The 16,121-nt window shown below is 57.2% G+C and overlaps 1 protein-coding gene across 5 annotated transcripts in view; it reads right to left on the reverse strand.

Annotated features, from left to right (window-relative positions):
* CASZ1 (castor zinc finger 1) overlaps positions 1-16,121 on the reverse strand; it is a 163,488-nt gene that overhangs the window by 78,501 nt on the left and 68,866 nt on the right. The window contains exon 1 of one of the 5 annotated variants that reach the window (XM_037729624.1): positions 9,229-9,273. The exons of 2 other annotated variants lie outside the window; for them this stretch is intronic. The gene's annotated coding sequence lies outside the window, so the exon portion shown is untranslated. Of the gene's footprint in view, positions 1-2,199; positions 2,247-8,829; positions 8,896-9,228; positions 9,274-16,121 lie in introns of those variants that run through there. 2 more of the 5 variants (XM_037729629.1, XM_037729632.1) reach the window with 2 other exon arrangements.

The following is a 16,121-nucleotide window of genomic DNA, read 5'->3' on the forward strand; positions in this document are numbered from 1 at the left end:
AAAAAAAAGAAATAAACTGACAGAGCAAGACTCCATCTCAAAAAAGAAAGACAGAATTGTAAGCTCTTTGCCCAAGGCAGCACAGCCAGGACGAGGCACGGAACTGGAACTCAGACTCAGCGGTGGCTCTGCAGAGCCCCCACGCCTTCCACAGGCCAGAGCCTTCCAACGACCTGCCCTCCCTGCGCTCCTGGCTCTGGCCCATGAGGCTGGAGTGGCCACTGGTGCTGACGGGCACCCCCTGCCGCCACCACTGGGCTGGCCATGCTTTCACAGGTTTTTCCCAGCGGGGGCTGGATTTCTGCCCAGCCAGGAATGTGCTCCCAGGATGTCAATTCTAATCTCCCCAGCGCTCTGACAGAATTAAGCTCCAGTTTGTCCGACAACGTCCCAAAGTTTCAGAAATCCAGGGCAGACTCTCTAATCAGGCTGCAGGACAAAGGTCTGGCCTGACCCTGTCACTTCCATTTATTCCCCCTGTCTGTCTCCTGGCCTCGGACTTTCTGCAGTTTCCCCCACCCTCTGCCCCTTCCCTGGCCGGCCCAGCCCCCATCCTCTCCTCGGAGCTGCCTTGTGTCCGTCCAGCCCAGTGCTGGCCCTCCCCAAGCAGCCGGGCTAGTCCCGTTAAAGCCGAGGAGTTCCTAGGAGGCCCACCTGCCGCAGGCACTTGGTTGGCTGGGCCTAACCTTGGTCCAGCTTCTGTGAGCCAACTTCAGGGAGCACTCTGGCTCCATCCCTCCTTGGCTCCAGGGACTGGGTGCCCGGTCCGGAGTTACTCTCTGAGTCAGCCCACCCTGGCTTCCACTTGGTCCAACTCTGGGCCCCCCATAACTGCCCCGAAGCATCCTCTGGTCTCACCCGATTCCATCCTGCTTAAGGGCTCAGCTCGTGGGCCCTGGGAAGCTTTGGCCCCTCGGCCGTGTTTGGGGACAACTATGTGGGCAGAAACCTCTCTTCCTCAACCAACTCTGTGAGTCACCAAGAGGTAGAAGCAGCCCTGTCCCTGGGCTACGTGGGCCTGTGGTGAGGACCCCAAGCCCTTGGCTCTGCTGCGCTGTGGGGCCATTAAGAAGGGGTGAGGAGCCTGAGAGCAGCCAGAGAGAGGGAAGCAGCAGAGACGACTGCCCCACTCCCCACAGCGCCCAGCCCACTCCCCATGGCACCCAGCCCACTCCCCACGGCACCCAGCCCACTCCTCATCCACATGGCTCTTGGCTGGGCCTGGAGCACTGATACCTGCCTCTGTTTCCAGAGAAGTCACATACACAAACCGGCTAGCAGAGGCACACGCGTAGAGACATGGGTGGGGATCCTGGCTTAAATCTGGCTTGCTCACATCAAAAGATTCATGGGGAGCAGTGGGCAGAGGGAGCTGTATGGACCGTCTAGGGGGAGACCGAGGGCAGCTGCACTCAAGCCTGTGAGCTGAGCATAAAGCCAGACCCAAGGGAAGGGGCTCCCCCGCGGGGGCAGGAAAACAAGCACCTGGGTGCAGAGGGAGGGTAAGAGGAGGAAGAGCACACGGAAGGGGTGGTCTGCTGATCTGCGGATCCTCTAGACAGCACAAAAAAATCTAGACTGGCTAGGTTGGAGGGGCGCCCCAAGAGCTGCCCAGTGACAGGAAGCACAGAAAGTCCTGGAATGCCACAGGTGGGCAGAGCCAGGCCACCACCCTGGGCTGATACCCGGCCCCAAACATGGAGTCAGTCCTGTCCTCCAAAGGCTTTCCCAAGCCTTCCCTTCTCCAGCTTCCTTAGCCACATTGTACGGAGTGGGGGCCCCTTTCTCAGAGTTGCAAAGACGGGCGGCTCTCTCCCTGGCAGTCTCTTCTACGTTCAGCCAAACTTCTCTCCCCATCCCAAGGCTGCCCCTGCCTTCACCAGCACAGCCAGCCAGGGCACCAGGGCACACACCTAGCGGGGGGTTGGGCCTCAGGGCTCCCCTAGAGAGACAGATGCGCTGGGCTGCTGGGGGGGCCAGGAGCCGAAGGGACAGACAGATGACACTGGGGAGGGCGTGTCTCCTTAACAAGCCCTTTCTCTACAAGAATCAAAATCATTACAGTATTTTTACCTAATGACAGAAAAAATCTACAAATGCCTGCCTGTTAGCACTTTCCAGAAAGCCCCTGCGGTTCCTCCTGAACCCACTCACCCCTTCCCCATCCCCGGCAGCTTCCAGCCCCCCCAAACTTCCCACCTGGCTTCCCTGCCTTTCTGTCTGCTGCATCTTTTTCCTGCCTTGCTATGCTGGGGTGTTAGTGAGTTGTTGGAGTTTTTTTTTTTATTTATCAGCAGATTGTGTGGAGCTGAGTGGTGTGAGCCTCACCCTGCTAAATAAAGCTTTGGTATTTCTGATAAAGCCATCAAATTCCTTATCGCACTGACACAAAGTGCATTTAAAGAGACAGACACCCTGTCCCTCTCTCCCCACCAGCCCTGCCCCCTCCCCCCAGTTCAGATTTCCAGCTGCTCAGACACTTTGGGATCAGACACCAAATACGGCTCCTGAGGACGTGGATGGGGGGTGGGGGACAGGGGACGGGGCAGAAAACCTTGCCAATTCCCCCCCCACCCAGGTCCAAGCTGCCAGCACCCTGAGCAGGGAGTCGGTCCCAGGGCGTGGCATGGGGCTTCCTGACCCAACTCTGGAAGCCGAGGGAGCTATCAATAGAAACGTCCTGCAGGGGGTGGGGGGGATGTCCTCATAAACAGGACAATCCTGTGTTAGGACAACACGGGACTGTTGGGAGGAAGAGTCCAGACACGCTGGTGGGCCTGCAAGGCTGCGCAGACGCTGTGAGGACGTCTGGTCGCCCCAGCCACTGCAGCGCCAAAGCGGGTGCAGGGACGGGCCGAGGGGCCATTCAACATGGAGCAGACTCAAACTCAGCAAAGCCCACCTTCACATAGCCCTGGGAGGTGGGCGGAACTGCCTTCCCATTTGACAGATGAGGAAACTGAGGCTGGCCCAAGGCCACAGGGTCAGACGCTGGCCCAGCTGGGGCTCCAGCCAGGTGTGTGGCCAGCAGGGCTTGGCTCTGCTGAGTGAGGGATGCTCCTCCCCCCGCTGGTTTGCAGCCTCCCCTTCCACCCTGCGGCCCTCCACTGTCCACTCTCCACTCCGTGTCCCCGTGCCCGCTCCCACCTCCTCAGCCCTGGCTCGGCAGCCCAGGCCTTGCGCCCACACACAGCCCTGTTGGTTGAGGAATCAAATTTATTATTTTTAATTATTTTGATTTATCAAAGCAGCGGCTACAATCATATTAAACCGACTTGGCTTGGCATTTAACAGATACAGCTGCCGCAGGACTCCCCCAGACTCCATAAAACACCCAGCCTGTCCACCTCCTCCCCAAGGAGGGTGCACCAGCCCCTTCTCCAAGAACCCCAAATTGGAAGGCCACTAGGTCCCCACTTCTGTTCCTGCCCTGTCCTGCCAGAGGTACATGCAGCCAAAGTCACTGAGGGCCAGAGGATGAGAAAGGAACAGGCTGGGCAGAGCTACTGGTGCCTGGGACCCAATCGCCTCCATCCCTCCATCCCTCAGGACCCTGCCAGAGTCCTGACCCACTGGGGAGTGGGCAGCAGACCCAGCCCCACCAACCTTTCTGCTGTCATCCACAGAAGCCTGCTCTCTCCCGCACCTGCGACTAAGCACTTAACCTGGAGGAGCTGAATCATTCTGCAGACTACTGCCCACAAGGGGGAATTCCTGCCCCTGCCCCTTTCTTTTCCTTCCTTTTTTTTCCTTTTTTGAGACAGGGTCTCGCTCTGTTGCCCAGGCTGGAGTGCAGTGGTGCAATCTCGGCTCACTGTAACCTCTGCTTTTCCGGTTCAAGAAATTGTTGTGCCTCAGCCTCCCAAGTAACTGGGATTACAGGTGCTCACCACACCACACCAGGCTAATTTTTGTATTTTTAGTGGAGGTTGGGGTCTCACCATGCTGGTCAGGCTAGAGTCGAACTCCTGACCTCTAGCAATCTACCCGCTTTGGCCTCTCAAAGTGCTGGGATTACAGGCTAGACCCACGGCACCTGGCCCCCTGCCCCCTGCCCCTTTCTTGTAAGGGAAGAGCGTGAGGCTCGGAGAAGGGAGGTCTGCCTCGGGGCACAGCTCCCGAGCCGATTCTCTTCTCTTTGAATCAAAAACCCTAGTTCTTCTGACCACACCTCACTGCCTTCCCTGCAGACCTGGAAGCTGCAACCTGCTTATGCACCATGGAAGACGGTAGCCCAAGACAAGGGACCCTGAAGTTCAAGGTGACAGCCTAAGGCTGCACACGCCACACATTTGGAATCTGAGTGCTTGGGAGAAGGGATCCCTGGGAACCAGTGCTGTGGGGAAGATGGCACCAAACGAGTTTTTGAGGGACACCCAGGTCCACCTGGAGCACGAGGAGAGGCTGGCCACCTGCAGGGCATGGGGGAAGGGGGTGCAGGTGAGCAGACGCATGACTCACTTCAACTAGGGAGTGGGCCATGCCTCAGGTACTGCCCAGTCCTGAAGCCCATGGGTCCCAAAGCCTGGCACAGTGAGAGAAGAGGCAGCAGGGTATGGGAATAGAGGAACTGGGCACTTCAACATTCCAAGCAAAAACTGCGCAGGAAGAGCACGGGGGATCCCCACAGGCCCAAACAGGCACCTCTGGGGTTCAAGAGCCCACAGAAGCCACCGGAGGCAGCTCCCAGCCCGAGAGGAGGCAAAACTTGTCTTCTTGGTGGGGAGAAGAGGCCAGCAGTGCAGAGACGGAGCCTGCACACAGGTCCTCTGACAGCACCAGGGTGCCATGTGTTCACACACAAAAAGAATCGTTAGCTGGGATCAAACCAGGGGCCAGACGGCTGCTGGTCGCCGCTGCTCTGCCCAGAGGCCCTGCGGCCTGGCCACAGAGAGCTGGGATCTGGCCGCAAGTTCTGAAGTGTGGTGGGTACCGATGGGTTGTGATCTGGCCTCTCTGAGGTTCAATTTCCTTACCTATAAAATGCATGCAACGATACTGCCTGACTCAGAGGGCTGTGGTGAGGGTTTGGGGAGGCGATGCGGGCAAAGCTCTTAGCACAATGTCTACACATTTCTGCGTGGAAAATGTAGTGCCAGTCATCACTGTGATGGTCGTCGTCACCCTCACCATCGCTACACACCTTCCTAACCATCGTATGGTACTCAGAATCATGCCTTTGGGGCTAGGGATGGCAGAGAGACTGGGAGCACTGACCAGCTCCCACCGTGCTCCCCAAAGAGCCTGGGGGAGCTCAGAAATGTCCAGAGGAGGCTGCCGCTGCTGCCCACCCAGAAAACTGGCTAAAGCAGCCACCAAGGCCCTGGAGTGGAAGGCTGGACGGAAAGGTGGGAAGACTTGGGCAGTCCCATTTGCCTATCAAAAACTACATTCACTCGGCTTTCCACAGGACACATGCCCTAATATGGACCCAGCAGCTTTCTGGGTTATTTCGAGAACATGTGATAATGACTCCAGGCTTCGCTTCTGCTGCCCCCAGAAAACTTTCCATCTGGGGAGAGGGAGGACGGCTGGCAAAGAATGAGAAGGGCGCAGGGAAGCCCAAGGTCAGAGAGTGGGGAGGAAGTGGACGCTGGTGGGTGAGCCGAGGGAGGGAGAGAGGGGGCTGGAGGGTGAGGGCTGGCCAAAGGACTACGGGAAGAGGCAGGCACAGGAGCCCTGCGGGTCCAGCCAAGGGCTTCAGGACACGAGGTGGACACCTGACCCCACGCCCTGCCTACTGCTCACTGTCCCAGTGAAGTTCGCCCTGCTTGGGACCACAGCCGGCTCTGAAGGGAGGGATTTAAGGGCAAGGCCACAGAGGTCCCACAGCCTGCCTCCTCGCCCGTAACTCTGGTGGGGGTCCCTTTTGCACAGGAGCCAAGCTGGGCTCCTGGGCCTCAGGCAACTGGCTGGTGCCGGGGGGGCCCTTGGCTCCTTGATTTATTTGCGTATTAATTATCTTTCTGGCCAAGCGGGGTCATCAACTCCAGACTGCACAGGGTTAACTGCAGACAGAGGGGCTGGCTGGCTTTCCTTCACTCTACCTCAATTTCTACTGCTTCTATCACCTACCTCCCCCACCCCCTGATCTTAGGGAAAAAAAACCCATCAAAATAACTATTTTATGTCTCCAAATATGCAGATCATTTTCTTTAATGAAAGATGCTTGACGTCTCCGATCCAATTAATATGCAAATGCAGGAGAGGATTTATTTGTGACATTCTGTCTGGGTGAGAGAAAACAAAAAAGGCCTGTTAACCAAAACACTAATTGCTGTGACTGATTGTCACATATCATCATTTTCATAGGATCTCCTCCATTCCCGGCTCGCAGGGAGCTTGAAACCAGTACTGGTTCCATGCAGGCATCAAGGAGAAACAGGGCAACTGGCTACCTGCCCGCGTGACCCCCTTGCCATCAGAGCCCGTGGGGGTGCTGGACGAGGGTGGAGGGTCAGCCAGCGACCTCCCGGCCTAAGCTGTACCTCACCACTTAGGCGCTGACCTGCAAACCAGGAACTGGACGGACCCAGCCTCTATTGGATCTGGCAGGCCTGGGAGGCCTCAGGCAGCCTCAGCCCAGCAAATCTCTGGGTTGTGGCGGAGGCCAACTGCCTTTTTGCTGCCTGACCTGCCTGCTAGGAAGCAGGGGCGGGCCCATGCCGAGGGGAAGAAGAGGGGCCAGGGCAGCCTCTTCAGGTCTGCCCAGCCGCCACTCTGCACGGTCTCTTCCTGTGTTCCCCTGCTTTATCTTTTACCTTGAGCACCTGTTGACAGAGGCCACCTAGGGAAACTGAGGCACGGCACAGCATCTGCTCCTTAAGATGACACAGGTGTCTATGGAAAATTTGGAAGACCACCGCTGTGTCTGGGTGGATACCTGTGTCTTGGACCCGCCCCTTCGTGACCAGCACTGAAGTGGGCCGTCAGCTGTCATAGCCGCCATGAGGATTCCTCAGAAGGACCACGAGACTTCCTTTACCCCAGGGCTTTAGAGAGAGCAGGGGGGGAACACCCCTATTCTCAAAGACCCAGGGAGAACTTGAAAGGACACAACACGTTTTGCTCAAGACACTCAGTAAAGGACGAGAACTATGGTGCCACATAGTTCCAAAATCGAGGCCAAGGGCAGAAAAAGATTCTCGAAAGCAGCCTTCCGTCCCACACAGGGGCCAGCGAACTAGAGGAGCCTACAGGGCAAGGGTTTAGGGCCTGAGTAGCGTAGAGGGCTGATCTCCTTCTATTCCAGCTCAAATATTCTTGGCGCTTGGAGAAGGCTTCCTCTATTTTCCCATGACCTTCCCAGAGCTCCTCCAAGTTTCCAATGACACTGGAACCTGGGGGCTGGGAGCCCAAGTGAGCAAGGCCCACTCACAGCGGGGCAGCTAAGAGGCAGGTATCCAGTGAGCACCAATTCAAACTGGCCTGGGCTCCACATCTGCCCCCAGCAGAACCACGGTGGTAGCTGAAGGAGGCCCCATCCCACTCAACTTCCATTTCAAACAACCCCGTCTCCTGTCCCAGCCCAGCTGCCTCCCTCTGGCATTACTGCCACAGGCCTCCAGGAAGAGCTGGCGCCAGGGCTGGATGGGGCAGACACTCTCCCCACTTAAAGGCCTGCCCCCGCACCCCAGAAACAGGCTCAGCAGGATGCCGTGCGGGGGAGCTTGGAAGCCTTCCGGGAAGAGCGCTGCCTTGGCACCAGTCCTGCGGGAAGGAGGTGAGCTGGGTCTGCCACTGTCTGCGCTCACCTGACGTGCGCCCACGGCAGCTCAGCACCAATGGGGTATGCGTGGGTGCAGACGGGAGGTGCGCATCATGGCGCCAGGAGCCAGAGGAGGAAGGGCAAGTGGCTGGGAGTGGCAGTGGGCTGGCTGGTCACTGAACAGTACCCTGGCTGTAAACCGGACGTGGGAAGGCACCATCTGCCAGCGTGGATGGTGGGTGGGTAGGGGGACAAGAGGAAGGGTCTTATCTGAACACTGATACCCTTCATACCAGCCAGAGGTGCCCACTTCCCCCCGGCCTGTCCATTACCACTCCACAGTGAGAGGGGACGGGCCTCGCTCCTTCCGCACTTGTGCCCATACTGCAGTCACTCCCAGGTACAGCTTCCTGGAGGGCTCTGGGGGGTGGGGGCTCTCACTGTGCTATGATTTAGAGCTCCTTTAAAACCAACCCATCTGTGTAGTAAAACCACCCATAAAACAGAGGAGCCAGTGGCCGTGGCTCTGAGCAGTCTATTCAAGCCAGGCGCTGGCCCCCCACCTGCCGCCTCACCCCAGCCCCAGTGCCCAGCCTGGGGGCAGCACATGCCCCGTCGGACATGGCAAATTTAGGTGGGGCTGGGCCAGCTTCCTGGCACTGGGCAGTGGGCTCCTGCGTGTTGCAGGTGAGTTTCTCATGGCGCAGAGGAAAGGACTCTCCACAGCATCAAACCAGCAGCCCTGGCTGGGAGCTGCCCCCGTCTCTGAATCTTCCTTGCCCTGGCTCCCACTTTCTTCTCCCCATGGCTTGGGTCCTCCAGGACTGGATGCCCAGGAGGCTCATCCCGTGGCTGTGTTTCTCTCCAACTCCCCTTGCAGCCTGGTCTCTCTCACGGTCGGCGTCACTCGGCCTATCCCAGTGGCCTCCCCAGTCCGTCACTGCCTGGACTTCATGGACCCCAGCCCCGGAGCCCACCCTGTTCCTTGGGGGTTCTTCCCAAGTCCAAACCATGCCAGCAGGGGGTCAACCCCAAACTCACACCCAACCACTAGCATCTGCCCCAGCTTCCCAGATCACTCTGGCTTCCTGGTGAGGACAAGTCCTGTTTTCCAAACCGACCTTGGCGCTCTTTGACCACAGCACACTTTGGGCGAAGGTGGAAGAGTCCTCCCCATCTTTGCCAAAAGAGGTGTCAGGCTAAAGTTACACCAGCTTTAAAAATACCCCAGCGCACGATCCACAGGGTAAGAGCAAAGGCCACGTGGTCAGAGCTGGGCTATAAATAGCCAGCAAATCACTTCCCAGCGCCACGGCCCCCTCCCCAGCACCAAGAACCTTTCTGAGGAAATCAAAGTGAATGCAACTGTTACCAAGTCACTACTAAAATATTTACCAGCCTGGCGAAGTGCCGAAGGTGCTTGGCACCGAGTGTTTGCTTATTTACAAGGCTGTTTTAAAGGGTAGAAAGCAAAATAAGGTAACCTGAGCTATTAAACCCAGGGGCCAGGTGGTACCTACCAGCTGTCAGCCGTCCCAGGCATGTCGGGAGCGAGAACCACTATTACTAATGCTGCTGCTACCAGCACCACCATTCATTGGAGATTCCCCTGAAATGGATCAGGAAAGCAGAGAGAGGCTCTGGAGCCCAGGAATCACCCAGACCGCAGGGGTAGAGGCTCAGGGAGTGGGAGCAGAGAGTGTTAGAGGTTAGAGAGGCGCATCTCCCCCAGCCAAACCCACCAGGGCCCAGCACGGGCTCTGAGGCTGCCCTGGTCTTCACTCGGAGGGGCAACCCAGGGGCACTGCCCAGGCAGAGGCAGGGGCCAGGGCCCTGGGAGGGAGAGGCGAGGTGGGGAAGGGGAGGCAGAGGAAGGCAGGCGAGGGGCTGGCTGGGAGTCTCAGAGGATGACATAAGTGGGCCACAGCCGACCTGGGGAAAAGAAGGCACTCAACTTCTCCCTTCCTCCTCTTTCTTTGAAGTTTCCTTGTGGTTTGAATTTAATTTTGATTTTTCTCAACTTCAGCAGATTGGAGTTGAAATAACCTACAAATTACTTAATGTGTTGTAAATCTGGGGGAATTCGGGAGTAATTGGGACCACATGTTGGCCGGGAGGGAGCCCACAGAGGACGGAGGGAAGGCAGCCCTTGCAGATGCGCAGGTGGCTGTCCCTGGGAAGCCGGATGCCTGTTCTCCCTGGAGGGAGGGGGCTTGGGCTCCCCTAGGTGGGGGTAGGATTCCCAAGTTGGCCAGGGAGCCCGGGTGGATACGGCGAGAACGTGTTAAGACCACGGACTGACCAGGTCCCTGCCCAGGGCAGCCCGGTGACCGTGGACATGGGGCGGCCAAGTAGGCCGGGTGCCAGGCGTCTGCCAGGCCCCTCCGCCGCGCCAATGCCAACACCGCGGCCGCCTCCCGCTGCATGCGTGTGGCTGTCAGCTGAGCTCCCCTCCCGCCCTCCCTCTCCAGCAGCCTCCTCTCAAGTACTGAGCCATATGGTTCCAGTTAAGCTCCATATTTTTCCTTGTCGATTGAAGAGACACACTTTCCTCTTTGCCAGACAGTTTGCAGATTGCTCTGTTGGCTCAATTTCTTATTGGATTTCTCAAAAAACCTGACATTTTAAATTAATTTACAGCCACAACAAAAAGAGTTCAGAATTTTAATGGTGTTGTAAGTAATTTTTAGGTAATCCACTCCAGATTTTGATATTAACCTTTGAAACTGGAGTTCATTCAGCTACTGTTACAATCCAGTCAGACTCCAGGCCTAGGGGAGGCGGGCCTGGGGAGGAGGTGGAAGCCAGGTTCTGGGAAGCCCTTTTTTTTTTTTTGCTGGGAGACCCCAGAGAGGAAGGTGCTGGGGAACCCTGGACAGGTGAGTGACAGGGAGTGGCGGTGGGAAGGGGGATGGCAGGGAGGCCTGAAGACAGCAGGGCAGGTGTAAAAGAATCATTGAGGGGGCCTGGTGAATGTTCTAGAAGGACCGGCTGGACTTAGCAGGGGGCAGCATCCTCAGGATCCCTTAGTAGCAAGAGCAGGGAGAGGCTGCACCTCAGTGCACCAGGAAATAATGGCAATAGCGAGAATAATCACGACAGCTGGCATTTGCTGGGCAGTCACTATCTGTCAGGGGCTGTAGTGAGTGCTTTACATACATTTCGCCCTGAGGCCTCGGACCGCCCGTGGGGTAAGGCCTATACTGTCATCACTACTGCTACCATCACTACTGCTACCATCAGCCGCCGCCACTGCCACCAGCACCACCATTCGTGGTTAGTGTTTACGGAGGGCTGACCGCGTCCCAGGCAGAGCGAAGCCAGTTTTATGAACCACCTCATTAAATGGCAACAGAAACCCTGTAGGAGACACACAGTGTTCTGCCCTCATTTACGGAGGAGGAAACGAGGCTTAGGGAGGTGGAACCAGGTCTCCCCAGCTTGGGGCTACTGGCTAACAGCCGGCGCTCTGGGACGCCATCATCCTCAGTCCGCTCCGTGTCTCCTTTCAGAAGATGCTACAAAATAGTCGTGGCCGTCATGTTTCTCCTGGCTGGAGCTGGAGGGAGGAGGAGGAGGAGAGCGCAGTCCTCCAGGATGGCTAGGCTTGGGGCTGGCAGAGGATGCCACCTCTTCCTCGTGCTGCCTCAGGCCAAGCTGAAGGCTGCATGCCAATCCGGCCGGAGGAAACACTGGGCATGGGGAACAGAGCCCTCGCCAGCATCTTTACTAGGCCCTGGCGCTGTGCGGCCCCTGCCTGGGTACGGTGCCAGCTCGCTACACCAGCAGATCGTTAGCATTCCTTTCCTGCAGGAGCTGCCCAGGGTACCCAGGGAAGGAGATGCTGAAGATGAGGCCCAGCCAAGGCCGCTCTGATCCCCGGGGGGTCCTTGTTGCTGCAGTCACCCTGGGCTCTGAAGGGAGTCCAGGGAGAGGTTAGCCCGGGGCTGCTCAGAGGCCCAGGGGGTCTTCCCTGGCATGCCCCTTGTCCTAGGGGAAATGGATCAGGGAATGAATTCGTGCCTGCCAAACCCATGGAGGTGTCAGGTAAATAGCGCCATGTGGGGCTTCCTGGCCAGTTTCTCTCTCACGAAAGCCAGGGCGGAGGGTAGGGGCACGGGGAGAGGTGACTGACTGGCAAGATTTTCACTTTACCCACTCTGGAAGTGAGCACAGCCTGAGAGTGAGGAGGACTGGGGCAAAGGCAGAGGGGGAGCCATGGGCACCAGTGTGAAGCCCAGCCCGCCACGGAGGGTGGCATGGACAGAGCCTCGAGAAGGAAGAGGGAAAGGGAGAGGTGGCCAGGGGTAGGGAGTGCCCCTCGACAGTCCCAGGCCTGTGGGAAGTTGGGCCCCCAGGGCGTCTCACAGGCAGGGCTGCAGAGCCATGGGGCACCTGCTGTTGGAGCCCAGCCCCCAGCCCCCATGCCTGGTCGGCCATCCGGCTATTCATTCACAGCTCTCCATGTGTGCTATTTGGGGTGCCAGGTTTGCCAAAGGCCTTTTAAGTAAAGAAAAATACCCGGCCTCCCAGAAACTCACAAAGACTCCAGCTCCTTGAATCCCTGGGCCCTGGGCACCACCCCACACTGCCCCGTGCCCATCCTTTGAAACTTCGGAAGCTTTTATGGTTCTGTCCTGAAGGACTCTCTTCCTTGCTCCCCAAAGCCCCCATGCTAGGTTCCTAGACTCCAAGATTGAAAAAACACTCCTTACCCAAAGTGCCAGGAGTTGTGATAGGAACTCCTGCCCTCCCACCACGTCCAGGAAGGAAAAGTGTCTGCACCCTAGGGTTCAGGGCACTAGAAAGCAAAAGTGGGGTTGAGAAGCTGGCCTTTGCCTCCTTCCTGATCAGAGGCTCAGGAAGGCCAGGCAGCAGCTGCCAGGGCTGCCCTCAGCCCTTGCCCAGACTGTGGAGACCTGGGAACCTGTGGAGCCCCTGGCCAGCAGCCAGACAGCATGTATGAGTGTCAGGGGGTGAGGTGGAGAGAGAACTCAGGCTTGCCATGCCCCGGCGCCATGCCAACACGTGGAAGGTTGAACTAACCCCGGGCGCGATGCCACGTGCCCAGGAACTGGGCATCTGCTGGCGCAGCAGCATGTGAAGAACGAGGGGTCCTACCACTGCCTCTGCTCCGGGCTTCCCCTCAACACATCGTGGTGGTGGGTCTGCTCTTTCCCCACATGGCACTGGGTATGGGGCCTTCCAGTGTCCCCTTGGCACCATGCCCGCCATATACTGTGGGCTATCCCCATTGGCACCAGGCCGCACATGGCAGGATGCAGACACCCTGCTGGACTCTAGCCAAGCTCTGAATGGCTCTCCCCGCTGGCCTGAGGCCATCAACTGGGCACCTCTGGGTTTGGGCCCGTGGGACCATCCATTTACTATAAGGGCCCATGGGACCCCCCTCCTGCCCACCCTCTGCCCACAGACAACCACGCACCATCATTTCATGGACCCCGGGGAAAGGTTAGATGCCTTTGTAAAATTCGATGCAATATACAAACTATCTGTAAAAATGAAAATGAACATCCTTCCCGCCGGTCACCGGGACCATCCCGTGTCCCTGGTTAAATTTTCATTTGCGTTCCAGCCGAGGCCGCAAACCCCAGAAAGTTTCTGAATTGTTTCTCTGCCCAGCTGTCTACTGGCCTCTCGCTCTCTTTCCAACTCTTTCTTTCTTGGCTTCTTTTTTTAATTATTATTATTTTATTTTTTATTTCCCCCTCTTGGTCAGGTTAAAGCGCTCCTGAGGGGTGATTGACGGGGGTTGCCATGGAGACCCCGGCTTGAAAAAAAGCCTCGTTAGTTGCCAACTCTGTGTGTTGTTGTTTTACAACTGTGACCGACCGTCACATGAGAGGAGGGACAGCTGGGGCCCGGGCCGCACAAAGGGGAATGGCTTTTTAATGGAGTGCCTGGCTGGCGCTTGAAGACTCAATAAAGAGTTGCTGGTGAGTCCCCTCGCTGGGCCGGGCCCGGCACATGGGGGCCGCAGGTCCTTTGTTCCACAGGAGCCGGGATGGGAAAGTTGGGAAAACCAGCCCCCAAGAGGTGAAAACAAGAGGCCTTCCCCCCCACTTTCCGGACAGCTATTTTCTGTTACTCTCACGGTGCCCGGACCGAGGGGACAAAACCTTGTCTTGGACAGGCTGCCATGCTGGGGGAGGCGGGTGGGAGGCAGCTGGGGGAAAGGGAGGAGAGGGAGGCGGCGGGGAGGAGGGGGCGGCCGGCCTGCGGCTCCTGCCCCCCAGGCCCTCGGCGTGAAGGCAGGTGGCGGATGGGAAACTAGGCCAGGCCGGGGCAGGGTGGGAGGCCGGAGGGCCCAAGCCAGGCCTGCGCACGCACGCGGGCGCTAATGGGAAACAAGGTGGCTGCAGGGGGCTTCCTGGGGGAGGAGGACCAGGCTCTTCTCGCTGTGGGCCAGGAGAATGCCCATGTCCACAGACTGGCACTGCGGGGTGGCCGGGCCCTGGCGGCTCCTCTCCCTCTCCCGGGCCGCCTCATGAGAACGCTCCAGCCCCTTAGCTCTTTTTGCCACTGCAGTCCAGGGAGCCAGGAGGAGGTGCCAAGTGGCAGTCCACCCTCAGGCTGAGAGCTCAGCCCCTTCGGATGGCAGAAACCAAGTGCCAGAGCCTTGGGGGCTTAGGGGAGCAGCTCTCAAAGCGTGGTCTGCAGGCTTCTAGGGGTTCCCAAGACCCTCCCAGGAAGCCAGAAAGTCTAAAGTACTTTCATAATCGCACAAAGTTTCAATGTGCCCTTTTCAACGTGGGGACATGACACTGAGGCTTAGGGTGAGCAGAGCTGCCAGGGTCCTGGCACAGACCACAGCAGCATGTGAGAAGGTGTGGTTGCTCAGCACACACCCTTCCAGCTCGAAAAAAGCCATATTCACTTTATTTTTGTGATGGAGTCTCACTCTGTCGCCCAGGCTGGAATGCAGTGACTTGATCTCGGCTCACTGCAACCTCCGCCTCCCAGGTTCAAGCAATCCTCCTGCCTCAGCCACCTGAGTTGCTGGGACTACAGGCATCTGCCACTGCACTGGCTAATTTTTATATTTTTAGTAGAGACGGTGTTTCACCATGTTGGCCAGGCTGGTCCTGAACTCCTGACCTCAAGTGATCCACCCACCTCAGCCTCCCAAAGTGCTGGGATTACAGGTGTGAGCCACCATGCCCGGCCCCATATTCACTTTAAAATGTCCTTGATGAGGCTGCAAATCTTACTAACTTTTAAGAAGTCTTTTTTTTTTTGAGGTGGTCTTGCTCTGTTGCCCAGGCTGGAGTCCGTGGCGCAGTCTTGGCTCACTGTAACCTCTGCCTCCTGGATTCAAGCAATTCTCCTGCCTCAGCCCCCCAAGTAGCTAGGACTACAGGGGCGTGCGAACACGCCTGGCCAATTTTTGTATTTTTAGTAGAGGGGGGTTTCACCATATTGGCCAGGCTGGTCTCGAACTCCTGACCTCATGATCCACCCACCACATCCTCCCAAAGTGCTGGGATTACAGGCAGCAGCCACCGCGCCCGGCCCTATTAGGAATTCTTGCCCCTCGAGTCTGGATCCTTTGACTATTCAGAGGGATGACAGGAAATCACACCTAGGGCCTTCAAGTCCAATGCCTGCCTGGAGGACATGGGCCCGAGGACATGGGCCCGTGTGACCAAGCTGAAAGTGGAACCAGCTGCCTGCTTCGGGAAACGCCATCTTTACCTGAAAGAATGACTGACAGACAAACTGTGATTTTTCAGATTTGAGCGCTTGGCAGCTATTTATTTTCTCAAAAGTGGACAAAGTGGGCCTGTCACTTCAAGGGGAAAAAACCTGACAATATCTATGGCCAATGATAAAATCTGAGCTTTCCAGTGAAAATTAGACTTTTGGAAAACTGTCTGCCACTGCCACCTTGACGGCATCCTGATACTTAATAGCTTTTCTGATGAGACCAGTAATGATACTAAGGAGTGTGATTTAAAAATATATGTATATCATATAAGCCGGGCGCAGTGGCTCATGCCTGTAATCCCAGCACTTTGGAAGGCTGAAGCAAGAGGATTGCTTGAATTCAGAAGTTTGTGACCAGCCTGGGAAACACAGTGAGACCTTATCTCTACTAAAAATCAAAAAAAGTAGCCAGGTATTGTAACATACGCCTGGGTGGTCCCAGCTACTGGGGAGGCTGAGGTGGGAGAATCATTTGAGCCTGGGAGGTTGAGGCTGCGGTGAGCTGTGACTGCGCCGCTGAACTACAGCCTGGGTGACAGAAAGAGACCCTGCCTTAAAAAAAAGAAAAAGCGCCGGGCGCGGTGGCTCAAGCCTGTAATCCCAGCACTTTGGGAGGCCGAGGCGGGTGGATCACGAGGTCAAGAGATCGAGACCATCCTGGTCAACATGGTGAAACCCCGTCTCT

The sequence above is a fragment of the Cebus imitator genome, unplaced genomic scaffold, assembly GCF_001604975.1.
Source record: "Cebus imitator isolate Cc_AM_T3 unplaced genomic scaffold, Cebus_imitator-1.0 Scaffold15, whole genome shotgun sequence".
NCBI lineage: Eukaryota > Metazoa > Chordata > Mammalia > Primates > Cebidae > Cebus > Cebus imitator.